Below are 14,648 nucleotides of genomic sequence, written 5' to 3' on the forward strand. Positions count from 1 at the left end.
TCGTAATTTAGATAATTTATTCAAGCTACTTATTAAGCCTTAGACTTAATATAAACTCGCTATTTTATATTAAAACAGCTATTTCTTTAGCGCTATTACCTCTATCGCTATTAAATCTTTAAAGCTTTTTCGAGATATTCTTATTTATATTACTATTAGTCACTATTACTAAAAACTAGATATCTAAAATAACTTTATAAAAGTCTTATAGTCGATTGTAATTGTTGAAAGTAGAATATCAGACATATTAGAATAATTGTTACTAAAAGACTAATTATTAATTTATGAAATATACGAATATTTATATATATAAAATAGATAACTAATAGTAACTAGTAGTTACTAGTTTTAATAATACGCGATATATATATAATAGTCGAAGGGATTAATATTATAATACTCTCCGATAGTTCTAGAAGCTAGATTCTCTAAATCTTAATATATTATATCTTATATATATTACCTTACGGAAGCTACTACACCTGGATATTTACTATTAATAGAAAATTAATAAGTTATTAGCTATAATTATACGATTTGTATAATAAGGACTACACACCGGATACATTCAGATTTTACGTTCTATATAACGTATATCGAATAGAGTTATATAAAATTTTCTATTAATAGTAGATTCAGTTAAATTTATTATTAATGGATAGTTAATGGACAGTCAATGGAATATAAAAGAGATATCGATTTGTTATTATTTCAATACTACGCTATAAAGTAATACATTAATATATTACTAGTAGAGAATTAATGGCTAGCGGTAATATATAAAGTTTTTCGAAAATTTCTCTAAGTCCCACAGCCCTATAGGGCTATATATCTTACTTATATATCAAATTTCGAGAAAAATCCAAAAATCGAAAAATAAATCACGTGACGTTGATGAATAGGCTATTATAAGCGAAGCGAGATACCCGGATTAGTATAAACCTTAATATATAATAAGGGAATTACGAAATAATTATTCATTAATTTCGAATATCGAATAATTTAATGTTATCGAAATCCTAATATCAATGAGACGTTGATTGAAAGTTGATTGAAAGTTATAACAAATATCGAGTTGATAGTACAGTCACGTGACATACCTTAATCGTGTATTTCCTCTAAGGTAGTTTTCAAATCCACGCTTTATATTCGAGATTAATTATTTACTTAATCTTATTAAATCTATAAAAAACCTTAATAGAGAAAATAGAAAGAGTGCCAAGGCTTTTAAATACCCGTTTCGAAACCTCAAAATGATATAAGGGTTTTGTATAATTTACTCGTATTATTTCGGGACCTCGAAATAATCTAAGGGTTTTGATAGTTTGCCTATATTATTTCGAGATCTCGAAATAATCTAAGGGTTTTAATGGTTTGCCTATATTGTTTCGGGACCTCGGAATAATCTAAGAGTTTTAATGGTTTACCCATATTGTTTCGAGACCTCGAATAAAATAAGGATTTTAGTTCGATATTTTTTATGTAGAGATTGAATGGCGATAGCCCTCTCGTCGGTGGGTATAAGCCAAAAAAATGGGCTATCGCCATGAGGTGTATCTATTTATAAACGATTATCGAAGACTTAGTTTAATATTCATATTAGGAAGTATAAGGATGTTTAATACTACCCTACTCGCTTCCGAGCTTATAACCTATTAAAAGTAGAATATTAGATATATTAGAATAATTATAATTGAAAGACTACCTTAATTATTAATTCATAAAATATACGAATATTTATATATATAAAATAGGTGGCTGATAGTAACTAGTAATTACTAGCCCTGGTAATACGCGACATATTATGCGATAGTCGAAGGGGCTGATATTATAATAGTAATATATAGAACGAAGAATTTCTTCTAATTATTTTATTTAGTTACTTCTACGAATATCCTTTAATCTTAAATTAATCGATTTTTGATATGTATCGAATAACCTAAAAATAAAATTTCCGAAAAATCGTTTTTTAATAAAAAGTGGAATTTAGTGGCGATATGGGTTTAATATAATTATTTTTAAATTTCGATTTTTTACTTTAGTTATCTAACGCTAAACTTACTTTAACTATTTAGCTCTAACTTTACTTTAATTATTTAACGTTAAACTTACTTTAACTATTTAATTTAAATTTTATTTTAATTATTTAATATTAAACTTACTTTGGCTATCTAGCTTTAACTTTACTTTAATTATTTAACGCTAAACTTACTTTAGCTATTTAATTTAAACTTTACTTTAATTACTTAATTCGAACTTTACTTTAATTATTTAACGCTAAACTCTAGCGAAAATTAATTAAGTTATTTTTATCTTATCTACTTAATTTTAATATCGTTAATATTAAACTTCGTATTTATCAAATTTCGCGTATAAAAGAATATATGCGAAGGGGAGTATTAAAATTTAAATTACGTAACTCTTAGCGTCTTGGCAATCATGTAATATAGTTACATGACTCGCCTTAGTGTGTTTATATCTAGTCGCTCTTTTCTTTTATAGAACTCTTTAGTTAATATAAATAAGTGTTCTATCTCATATTTTAATAGACTCTATAGACAGATATTTAGATCTCGCTCATCGAATTTTCTCGACAGCTCTAATTAAAAGAAATGATTATGAATTTAATTTATAGGCCTTTACTCGTATACTATAAAAACTTATTCTTATAACTATTCTATAATTAAAGGTTTCTTTCTTAGCTTATAAAAGAATTTCTTATAATTTTCTATCGTAATAGCGACGACGTTAATAGTAAACTTCGCTTTCTTATTAATAAAATTAGAAAGTTATTCGAAGTTTTAAGACTATATAATAATAACTTAATTCTCTAATTTTTTAATTATCTTAATAAAAATATAGATAAAAATCTTTTTTTTTAAATATAATCTTTATTATATAATTTAAATCTTTTTTTAAAAATTTATTATTACTAGATCTAAATAATAACGAATTTATTATATAATAAATAATTAGATATATAATAATCTAAATTAAATATAATAATTCTAGATTTAAAAATATATAAAAGTTATACTATTCTAGTTATAGTATATCTAAAATAATATTAAATTATTTTAATAATATAATTAAATATCAAAGTTCTTTTATATAATCTTTTAAGGCGAGTTTTATTAAGACTATATATATAATATTAAATATAAAAATAGATTTATTATTAACTAGCTATAATTTATAGAATTATATTAATACTACTTTAAATAGCTTATTTAATTTAATAAAAGATATATTTATAAAGCTTAATATTAAAGCTTTAATATTTAAAAGATAATTAATCTTAATCTATTCTCTTAATATAATTTTTTTTTTATAAAAGTCTAATTAATATTTAATTTATAAAGAGATTTTAATAGTAATAATATAAGCGGATAGAGAGACGAAAGCGAGTATTCTTCCTCTTTCTAACTCTTTAATTCTATTGAAATTCGGATTACGTGACTCTTAGCGTCTTAATAGTTACGTAACTACGTTATATAACACGCCTTAGCGCGTCTATGTTAAGTCGCTCTTTTCTTTTATAAAACTCTATAGTTAATATAACTAAGTATCTTATCTTTATATTTTAATAGATTATAAACTCGAGCTATATCTAATAACTATTTTAGTAATAGCATAACCTACCGCTATAGCTGCGATTATCTTTAGATATTTATATCTATTATAATAAAGGTAATTATAACTATAGAAGACTTTATCAACCTCCTTAATATAAGAAATTCCCACTTTAAAATAATCATTCTAGGCCTAAATAACTATAATTCGCCTATAATTCGAGGGCTAAAGGCTTTCGCTTAGGCGCTCTCGCTTCTCAACTAAGATAACGTAAAGCGAGCTGAGATATATCGTATCTAATCGAGACTATCGAAGCCGCTATATAACTAATTAAATTATATCGCTATTAAGATTCTTAAAATATTACTAGCTTCTTTATATAAGATACGCTTAATAAAGAAGTAATACGCCTTTATTTATATATCGTAAATATTAAAAAATTAGATAGCGAGTATTTAGATTTCGTATTTATTTAATTACGAAATATTCGTAATAAAGACTAGAAATTAATTACTCTAATTACCGCTAAGAGAAATATAATTTAAAAGAAAATAATCTTAGCTTTAACGTTAATTACGTAGTTTCTAATTATTGCTAATAAAGGTATATTAATTAAAAGAGTAAGAATCTTAACCTCGAAAGCGAAAGGGGAAAGAAATCTCTATCGTTATAAAGAAGCCTTAACGCGAGTATTCGTCTTAGAGATAAAATATCTTAATAGTAAGTAAATAACCTTATAATCGATTTTAGTCTCGATTTTAAACTTTAATTAAATTAATTTTAGAGGAGGTAATTAAAGCTTTTAGCTATTAAGATAATTAATATAATTCTAATAATATAATATTATATCTACGTATAAGAGGTAGGCTTATATTATTATAATATTCTTAAATTACTTTAATATCTTTAATATTCGTTAATTATTTAACTTCTCGATAGAATACTATTCGCTATTTCGAGTATTAATAAATAATAATCCTTCGTAAGTAAAGATTTAAGCTATATCGAGTTAATCTTAAAGCTTAGTAAGACTTTTTTTATACGCTTAAATCTCTAATATATTATAAAAGATATTCTAATAGCGAGAGTAAGTATATATTAAGCTCTCTTATCGATTCTAACTTAATATTAAGATAATTTACTTCTAAATCTCTATTAGAGTTAATCTTTAACGAAGATCTCTTTAATCTTCAAGCGCGCCCAATCTCGCCGATACCGCCTATTTTAATTACTTTTTTAAGTCTTATTAATATATAAACTCTATTCTTAAGTTTAAACTTTAATAGAATAAGCTTATTTAATTTATTTAACTTATTCTCTAATAAAGAGAGCTTATTAAGTCTCTAAGTACTATATCTTTTAAGAAATCTAAAATTTTAGCCTCTTTAAGTTATCTCGATAATATTAATAAGCTTAAAAATACCTTTAACTATTAAATCTAAAAATAATAATTTAAGAATAAATTAAAGCTATTTAGATTATAGCGCTATATTAAAAAAGATTATATAAAGTTAATTATTAATATTATTATTATTAAAGTCTAAATCGATAGCTAATTATAGACGTAAGATTAAATCTATACTATATTAAAATCGCGCTATAAAAAAAACTCGCGTTCTAAAATTAAGAATAAAACTAACGCTAAAGAAATCTAAGAGACTCTAAATAAGTTTAAATCCCAAGACTTAAATATTCTTAATTTCACGTTTAGAAAAATAAATAATATTACTCTTACGAAGTATAATAATAACTCTTAATTTTATATCGATAGATTTATAAAGATTCTAAATAAATTCGATAACTTATTCTCGAAGTTAAAGTTTAATAAGAATTAAAAGATTTATTACTTTCACTTAGACTTAGATTTTCTATATAATTTATACTACGAATAATATAATTAAAACTACGACGCCTTTAAAAATAACGATATCGCAAAGTTCGATCTAAACTACGCGATTACTCGATTTATTAATATTATAATTAATTCTATTAACTCGATTAATACTAAAGCTTATATACTAACTACGCTAGTTAATAGATTCTTTATATATAATCTCGCAGAGCGTTATTATATTAATTATCGCTAATGAAATTATTAAGTATAGAATTTAATAAAGGGTTTATATTAGTAACTTTCGTACTTATATTTAAACTTATAAGTATTATAACTACTATAAAAAGAACTAATATAACGATATCGAATATATCTTCCTATATTTCGAATTTAAGAAATAAGATAGTAATAGTAATAGGGGAGATCGCGGTAATCGCGGAGGCTACGATAGTCGTAGTAATAAAGATAGCGATAAGAAAAGTAATAATAATAATTCCTCTAACTCGAGTAATAAAGATAAAAACACTTAAAATAATAAGTCTATTATTAATTATTAGCTTAATAATACTAAGATTGCTATAACGTATATCTAGCTAGCGATAATATATAGTTTTATAATATATACTAATTCTAATTTAAAGAATATTATATATCTTATCGTTAATTCTTAGTTCTTATAGAATTAAATCTATTATTTCTTTATTAAAAAGGGTCTAAAGACTATAACTTAAACTTCTTCGATGTTTATAGCCGCCGTATTATCGTATTTATAATTTATTAATAATATCTATACTTAGTATATTACTCGTAACTTCTTAATCTTTTAAATCTTTACTCTATTTAAATTATATCGCTTAATTAATAAAGTTAATAGCTTAGTTATAGCTATTAACTTCGAGCGTATTAAATTTAAATATAAGAATCTCGAAGATAAATAAACTCTATATATAAAAGATATCTAATATATCTCTAATAGTAGCTTTAATCTAATTTCTTAAGAATAACTCGAAGATTAAAACTATTCGCTTTAGCTTATATTCGAGAATATTAAAGTAGAAGAGTATAATATTATTTTTAGACGCTAGCGTAATTATCTTTATACGCTAAATATATAAATAGAGATCTTCGTATACTTAATAGTTATTAATAGAGATATCCTTACCTATAATAAGTCTACCATACCTATATCTATATCTAAATCTAAATCCTTATCCTTATTCGCTAATACCCTAGATTCTTAAATTAATAAGAAAATCTTATATATATAATACGCTTATTATAACTACTTAAGATATTAGAACTTAAAGAAATTAGTTAAAATATGTATTAAAATAAACTTATCTATTTTACTCTCTAAGAATATATACGAATTATATAATATTATTAATATAAAAGTTAAATTATATAAGCGTTATATAACGTTAGATCGCTAAGAAAATAATCTAATTTATAATAATCTTTAAGATTTTTTCTTTATTTCTTATAATAGTTATAAATAAATAATAATCTTTCTAAACGATAAAACGCTTTATTTCGCTATATTCTTATTTTCTAATAAAAATAATTCTATAATTCTCGCGATATTTAAGTTTTTTCTAAATTAAGTTAAATATAAAAACTACGTTTATATTAGATTTCGTAGCGATTATAATTTCGAGTATAATAATTATAATATATATACTTTTCGGCTTATTAAAGAAATTATCTAAAAAGATATTATATTTAGTAACCCTCAAATAAATAGTAAATTCAAATATCTCGATTAAACGATATAACGTAAGATTAGCGCTATACTTAAAGAGAGTAAGCTATTATAAAAGTATTAATCGGAATTCGCGTAGGCTTCTAATTACCTACGTAATCTATAACCGATATCGAGAAAGAATATTACCTCTTATAAGGCCTTTATAAATTATTTATCTAATATTTCGTATTTTCGAATTATTAAATAAACTAGTTTCTATTAAATATATCTATTAAATATCGACTAGATTAAATATAAGAATTACGTCTATAAGAGGCGCTTAATTAATTATAAAGCTAATTAATTTTATTATATACTAATATTAAATAATAAAATTTAAATCTATTTAAATATAATTTAAATTAATAATATTTCTTTTAAGTCTACTCTATTTAAGCTTAATCTCGCTAAAAAAAAAAGATTAATAATTAAAATCTATTTAAGAATAGAAATAAGCGCTATATAAATACGCTATAAAAAGCCGTACGCGAGCTATTAACCGCTTCTTTAATATTAATTTTAGAGAAGAGAGTCTTAAAAAGAATAAGATAAGAAATATTTATCGAAGTAATAATTACTTTAGCTAAAGCCGTTAGAAAATTCGTTATTATTATATAAATCTCTATTAGAGAAGCATCTTCGCAGATACCTCCGCCGCAGACATCGTTACGGGTATATTTAAAGGGGATAAAATCGAAATCACTTAAAACCCTAAGCGAAAATACGCTCGCGGGATCTATTTTAATAGCTTTATAAGCCTTAATAAGGCCTATAATTAGATCTATAACTAATTAATAACTTTTCTTAAAATAGTTTAAGCGATATAAAGTTCTTAAAGCTTATTATAATCTTTCGCTAGATCTACTCGCCCTTTTAGCTAAAGCTAACGCTTTCGAGCTATTTAAGCCTTAAATATATCGAGAGATAATAGCGAACGAATATTAAAAAATAAAATAGAAACTTATTATATAAAAAGAAGTTAATTCTCTTATAGCTAACGATATCTAAATCTTAGTAAATTTACTCTTAAATATATATACTCTAAATAATAAATAAGTCTATAAACTTAAGCGAGGTCTTATTAAAAAGATTATACGATATAAAGCTCGATAAATAATTTATAATTTTAAATAGCGCGAAGACGTAGATTTTAATAAGACTTTCGCCTTTATAGTTAAGTCTATAAATTATAAAGCGATCTTTACTTTAGTGGTAACCCTCGATTAAAAATTAAAGTAAATAAATATTAAAACCGCTTTTCTCTATAATAACATAAAGAAAATCATCTATATAATATAGCTTATAGACTTTAAAATTAATAATAAATATAAGATATATAAGTTAAAGAAGGCGCTATATAATTTAAAGTAATCCTCGAGAATCTAATATAATACCCTCTTCGTATATCTAAAAAAATTAAGCTTTAAGTCTATTACGGCTAATTTCTTAATCTTTATTAACGATACTATAATTATTATAATTTATATAAATAATATTCTCTTAGTCGGCCTCGATAAAGTAGAAATTTAGAGTATTAAAGATAAGCTTAATAATTATTTCGAAATAACTAATTTAAGACTATACGCCTATTATCTAGATATAACTATTATTAAAGATTATACTAATTATATTATTCGACTTAATTAAATAGAGTATATTAAAAAGTTTCTTACTAAATATAATATATAAGAATTTAAAGATATATCTACTTCTATAGATATCGAAAGATATTAAATATTTAAAGAGAACTTTTAAATCTTTAAAGTCTCTCGTATCGAGTATTAATTAATAATAGAATTATTAATATATATAATACTTAATATAAGATTAGATATTATATTCGCGATTTTAATAATATTTCGATATAGCTTAAATTCTAACGAAGTCTATTAAAAAGCGATTAAGCGGATCTTTCGCTATTTTAAATAAATCGTTAACTATTAACTCGTTTTTAAAGAAGATCTAAAACCTCTAAGCGACTATATCGATATCGATTAAGCCGATAATTAAGATATTTATTATTTTACATCTAGATATATATTTAATATTAATAGCGAGATTATTAATTAGTTATCGAAGCGATAATCTATTATAATACTCTTAATTTATAAGATTAAATATATTAGCTAAATATAAATTATTAAAGAAGTAATTTAATTACGCGATCTATTAAATTAGTTTAATTTTAGCGATAAATAAATATAAGCGATAATTATCTTTTATAATAATTAAGGCGCTATGATACTAGCTAAGAACCTCTAGTTTTATACTCGTATTAAATATATTAATATTTAGTATTACTATATATAAGAATAAGTTATTACTAAAAACGTCGCTTTAAATTATATTTTTATTAATTAATAAATAATCGATAGTCTTATTAAGACTCTCTATAAGAATAAGTTTAAGAGTTTTTATTAACTTATTAAATTAAAATATCGCTTATAATTATAACTTAATAGTCTTAATATAAAGAAGTCGTCTACTTTAGAGAAGCTATTTTATTAGTTCTCATATTACGAGTAATTAATCTAAGTCACTTGTCGAGCTATTATATTAGGCTTAGCACTCTACGAACTCGCTATTTTATATCGAAATAACTATTTCTTCAGCGCTATTACCGCTATCGTTATCAAAACTTCTAAAACTCTTTCGAGAAATCTATATCTATTCGTTACTAATATCTCAGATATTACACCTCTAAATTACCGCTATCGCAGCTACTATTATTAAGAACCAGTTATCTAGAATAGCCCTTATAGAGATCTTATAGTCGGCGATATACAGCTAGAAGAATTTCTTCCAATTATTTTATTCAGTCACCCCCATAAATATCCTTCGGCCTCGAATCGATCGATTTTTGATATGCACCAGATGGCCTGAAAATAAAATTTCCAAAAAACCGTTTTTTAACAAAAAGTGGAATTTGAGTCATATTTGGGTAGGGGCCATGGTTTAACATAGTCGTTTTCAGATTTCGACTTTTCACTTTACCTACCCTATTTTAAACGTCGCGAACTTTAAATCTCGTATTTTTTCAATTTCGTCCGTATAGGAGGATAGAGATATAGAGAGTATAAGGGGGGGTATGTTTTTACGCTAGCTACCCGGCACTAACTCACCTTAATTATCCGATTTTAACACCGTCAGCATTAAACTTCGGGTCTACTAAGTTTCGCTTATAAGAGGATACATACGAAGGGGAGTATTAAAATTCGGATCACGTGACTCTTAGCGTCTTGGCGATCACGTGACTACGTCACGTGACACGCCTTAGTACGCCCGTGTTAAGTCGCTCTCTCCTTTCATAGAACTCTATAGTTAATACAACTAAGTGTCCTACCTTCATATTTTAATAAATTCTTATATATAAGACTTTTAAGTCTTTAATAACGATTTAATTAAAGATATTTAGTTTTTCGATTCTTATAGTAATTCGATAGAAACGTTCTTCTCTACGCCGACGGCTTTTAGAATTATATCGACCTATTCTTTTATTAATAGATCTATATTCTTATATATAATACTATTATCGTTAAAATAATATCTAATCTTTAAATACTTAAAATATCTATCTTCTTTTCAAATTCTATCTATTAATAATTTAAGATACTTATATTTTTATATATAAGAATTTTGAATAATAATATTATTATTATTTTTAATAAAGAAAGAAATACGCTAATTATTCGAGGGGATAAAATTTCTATAACTATTATTAATTTTATTAATCTTTTTCTTATTTTTTAAACTTAACGTATTATTAATAGCTCGAAGATTTATATTTAATACTTATAGAAAAATAATTAATTCTTAAAAAATACTAAAAGACTATTTTTAAAACTAATATCTTAGACGTATAAAGATTAATTATTCTAAATTAGATATTTTATAAATATTAGTAAATTCTAAAAGAGTAATAGCTATAGAGAATTATACGTAGAAGTTCTTAAATAATTTCTTCTTATCTATTACTCTTATATTAAATTTAGAATTAAATATCTTAATATTCGATTTAGTAATCTTATTATATATATTAAATATATTATCTAATTTATTAATTATTTCATAAATAATTTAATATAGATCTAAGATATCTTCGTTTACTCTTATTTTAATAATATTATATATAATAGACTTATAATAATCTTATATATAATTAATTTTCTTAAGTTTAATAAAAAAGATTATAGCGCTTTATTTAAACTTCGCTTTAAGATATTAATATTAGCTATTTTACTTATTTCGATTATTAATACTATAAAAATTCGAAACGTCGAGATATTATTTATTTAATTCTATATCTTTTATATAATTAGTAATAGAGGTATAATATAAGTTTTAATAAATATTATTAATAAAAATACTCGGCTAATAAAATATAATCTCTATATTTTTCTTATCGAAGTTTTCTAAATTAGCTAATATATAAGACTATTATTCTTTTAACTATTATTCTTTACACTTTAAATCTTATTTAAAAAATTTATTTTCTTTAATAAATTCTATAGTATTAATATAATATCTATTATATAAATCTTAGAATTTATTATTAATTTTTTATTTATAAAATAATTAGCTATTGCTATTACTTAGCTAAATAATAATTATTAATATCTTTATCTTAGCTTAAGCGATATTCTAATTAAATTCTTTATTTTATTATTAAAATATCTTAATATTACGACTAATAATTTAAAAGCTTTCTATTAAAATTTTTAATCTATTATACTAAGTATTAGAAGTTTTGATAATACTTTTTATAAAATTCTATAAATTAATAATAAAAATAAAGATTATAATTAACTCTTCTTCGATAATATTTATAAATTACACTTTAATATAACTTAAATTAAATTTAATAATATACCTTTTAAAGATAAAACGCTTTTTCTTATATTATACGAATAATCTAATAATATTTAAGATCTTCTTATCGAAGTTCTTAAGTTCTTCTAAATAATAATATATTTATAACTTATTTATAACGATTTAACTTTAAATATTATCTAAATTTAGAATTAAGAGATTTATAGCTAATATTAAATTAGTAAAAATATAAAGAAAATTTAATCTAAGATCTATTCCTTTTAATATATTAATTTTTTTTTTAAATTCTTATTTAATCTAGCTAGATTAGCCTTTATATAAATAAATCTTTTTTTTTTAAATAATCTTTTAAGTAGTAAGCTTCTTTAGCTATAACTACTAACTTCTTAATAATATATTTTCTTCTTAATTATATATTTAATATAATTAATAAATAAATCGCTATCGCTTTAGAAGAAAGATAAATAATATTATATTAGAAACTTAATAATATATATAATAACTCTATATTATAGTATAAAGAGAATACTATTTATATAGAATTATTATAAGTATAGATTTTATAATAAGATAGAAAGACTAAAAGGCCTTAATACGCTAAGCTTAATTAGGCTATAATATAAGTAAGATTATTAAAATTATAATAAGAATCTAATATAAGAATATAATAAGTATTTATTTTAAATTACATATAATTACTATATTAATTAATAACGTAAATTACTTTATATTTATTATTATAATATCTATTTATATTTTATTACTTATAGAAAAATCGCGATAAGTTTAAAACTATTTATATTAATAAATATTTAAATTAATATTATAAATTTAAAAGAAATTAAAAATAAGATTATATTCTTATATATCTATAATATACGATTTAAATTTTTTTATATTATTATTTATAAGATTAAAGATTAGATTATATTTCTTATATAAGAATATTTAATAATTATTAATAGTATATATTATTATTAACGAATATTTAAATTTAGAAATTTACGTTTTTTTAATAAAAGATTATAATATAAAGATTTTTTTATTATCGATATTTATTAGAATAATTATTTTATACTTTTTATTTAATATAATAATTTTATCTTTTAATAATAGAGAGCGAGATTATTATTTAATTAATAGCGTATTTAATATTATAATAATAAATATTAAACTTTATCTTTTCTTTTACTTAATTTATAATTATATACTTTATTATTTATAATATAATTTAAATATTTAAAAGAATTTTTATAATATCTTAACTACTTATAATTATAGTATTATATTTTAATAAGAGATATTTTAAACTTAATATAAGAGTTATTATTTTTGAATTTAATTTATTTAAATTTTCAATTTTACGATATTAATAAGAATAAATTCTTCTTTTAATCTTTTTATTTCTTTATATATTATCTCTTAAACTTTATATATTATTAATTATTACTTTTTTAATTATTTATTTTATTATTAAAGCGAGTTTTATTTAGAGTAAAGAGCTCTTTTATTTTTTATAGTCTTTACTTTATATTTTAATTAATATATATAAAAGAATAAGATAGAGCTGAACTAGAAAACCTTGAATTTATATGTGCAGCCAATCATAAATTCGTTAGGTCTACGCTTTTTGGTTAGATACCGCGGGTAAATAAATTAGCGTCCGCAACTATCAAAAAAATAGGTGTACGTTATTGACATATAGAATAACTTTTTTGTTTTCTATTAACTTTTTGAAATTCTTTTTATCAATTGTAGAATAAAACATGGGCTTTCAGATTAAAAAAGAATTTCTAAATTAAGTCTTATAATTATTAAAGCGCAAGGTATTCAAATATCGCTCACCAAAGTTCGCTCACCAAAGATCGCTCTGTCATGGTACGCCAAGGCCTTGCCTCGGCTTAGGGCTAGGGCTACCTAGCGTGGGCTTGACACCATACATATCTGCCTTGCAGATATACCACACATCAAATTATAATAATTTTTTTTAACATAGTTATAATTTTTATTGTTTCCTAACACGCTCACCTATTTACTCGACAGCCCTAATTAAAAAAAATGGATATGAATTTAATTTATAGATCTTTACTCGTATTATTATAATAATATAGTATAGATAATAAATTAAATAATCTTCTTTATAGCTTTTAAAGAAATTTTCTCTATTACTCTATTTTATAGAGATTCTATATATTTTATATCGATTATATAACGATTTTATTATAATTAGAGTATAGTAAGATAATTATTAAAATTAATTATTAATTATATATCTCTTATAATTACTTTAATTAATTAGTATCTTATATTATAAGACTTAATAATTAAATTATAAACTTAATTTAAATTAATTTTTTTTTTTGAATAAGTTTCTTAATATCGCGTAATATCGTATCTCTAATATTTCTTTAAATTTATTTTTTAATATTTATTAAGAGAATAGAAGATCAGCGAGTGTTTTCTTTATTTATATAAAAATTAATATAAAATATTAAGATAATAAAATTATTATAATCTTAAAAAAATATAACTATTAAGCTAGTAGTTATTAAGATATTAAGATATTAAATATTTTAATAATACTTATTTTTTTATAACTCGAATTATAATAGTAATTATCGCTATATTTATAATAATAATTTTATATATTTTATATTTTAATTAGCT

This window comes from Letharia columbiana (genome assembly GCF_014066305.1).
Source record: "Letharia columbiana isolate WasteWater2 chromosome Unknown Sc0000005_s0, whole genome shotgun sequence".
In the NCBI taxonomy this organism is placed as follows: Eukaryota; Fungi; Ascomycota; class Lecanoromycetes; order Lecanorales; family Parmeliaceae; genus Letharia; species Letharia columbiana.